Below are 1,744 nucleotides of genomic sequence, written 5' to 3'. Positions count from 1 at the left end.
TGGTGTCATTCACTAAGTCAGCCTGTGGAGCCCAGCACCCAGGCTGCTCAGTCCCTGGGGGTACCCTCAAGAATAGCCTCCCTCTGGCCAGGCGGAACAGATGGGGTGACATACTCTGACCTCTGCCTGCCCATGTGGCCCAGGGAACTCTCATTCTTGGGTGCCTGTCTGCCTTACCCACAGTGGGCACCTGTCCGCAGGTTCAGAGCCCCTCCAGGAAACCTCTGCCCTGCCTGCTGGGTGGCCCAGGCCCCCCTAAGTGCCCAACACCGCTGTGCTGTAAGCTGAAGGCCCATGGTACCAGTCACTGCAGGCCACGGTGCAGGTTGGGCAGTAGTACACCCCTCCCCTGCACCCTGGGTATGGTGAGGCCCAGGGGAACAGCTGTGGGTGGCTACACTAAGATGCCTGCTTCCAGGGCAGGGTCTCAAGATACTGTGGAGTGGCCAGGGACCCTTACTGAGTGGCACTGCCATGGCCGTGACTCCTGTGCGTGTCAAGTGAGAAGGGGAACTGGTTCTCTCCTGGCCAGGATCCAGGAGATGCACAGGAAGGGGCTCAGCCCAGCGACTTCAGAGGGAGGTGCAGAGCACCGCAGTGCCGGGGTCCTCCCTGTCCCTTCTCCCTGACCCACCCTCTGGCAGGGTGAGGAAGCTCTGCTGGGGCCAGAAAGAGGGTGCCCATGTGCTAGGTTCTTTGTAACAGGGTGGCTGCCATGTGCCTCTGTACCCAGCAGTGTCACAGTACAGTACAGGGACTGGGTTTGCCTCAGTAGTGACACGGCTGTGGCTTCATCCAGCAGGGGGTCCGTGGTCACCCTGCTGCCCACATAGTTGCAATCACCCTGTCACCCACTGGCAAGGCTCTCAGATCAGAGGCCCTCACCTCATCCATCCTAACTGCACAAGCTGGGGACCCAGCACCAGGGAAGGGGGTCACACCTGAGTGCAGCTGCCAGGCCACTGAGCGCCCAGCAGAACGCGTATCTCAGCAATCAGCACAAAGATGAGTGACACCGCCCCAGGTCAGCCCTGGCAGGACATACCGACCAGGATTCTGCCCAGCAAGATGCTCCCGCCTATGCCAACATGGCGAGTGCCAAGGCCAAGAAGCCTCCTGACACCCCTGGCCTGCTCCCCAGGTCCCTTGCTGTCCTCAGCCAAGCTCCACAGGCTCACAGCTGAGCCTGCAGCTGTGAGGTCCCTGGGGCCACCAATGCACCTGTCACAAGAGTGAACAGTAGCTGGGTCACACTGGAGGTCGAAGTCTGGCCCAGCCAGGAATGTGCCATCCCTACTTGGTTTGCTTGTATGTCCCTGGGCTCACTTTCCCCGCTGTCTGAGCAGCGGTTCTGGTCTAGTCCAGCTATTTGTGTCCCTCGCCTTGGCCTCATAGTCAGACCTGGATAGCAAGTGGACACAGCTGCCTCCTTTCTCCCAACTGCGTGCAGCACCCACATGTGCTCTCCATCACCCTGCTCAGTCGAGTTTTTACAGCAAAACTTTGTGTTTCTGGCTTTAAAATGCCCTGCTGGGGCGATGCCTGCTGAGTCCAGCCCTGCAGGGGAATTCCCGGTGGCACCACCAGTTCTGCCTGCTGTGAACAGGCCATCCTGACTCGAGCACACTGCGGACAGGTCCTCTGCACCAGGCCAAGCCACAGGGACCATGCTGCTGCATCGGCTCCCCAGCACAAGGGCACACCAGACACACTCTCAGGCCGAGAAAGAAAAGTGACACTGGCA

Source organism: Cavia porcellus, unplaced genomic scaffold (genome assembly GCF_034190915.1).
Source record: "Cavia porcellus strain 051 isolate PalLab524CR breed Dunkin Hartley unplaced genomic scaffold, mCavPor4.1 scaffold_14, whole genome shotgun sequence".
Lineage (NCBI taxonomy): Eukaryota > Metazoa > Chordata > Mammalia > Rodentia > Caviidae > Cavia > Cavia porcellus.
The sequence above is the reverse complement of the archived record's forward strand: the minus strand, read 5'-3'. Positions refer to the sequence as shown.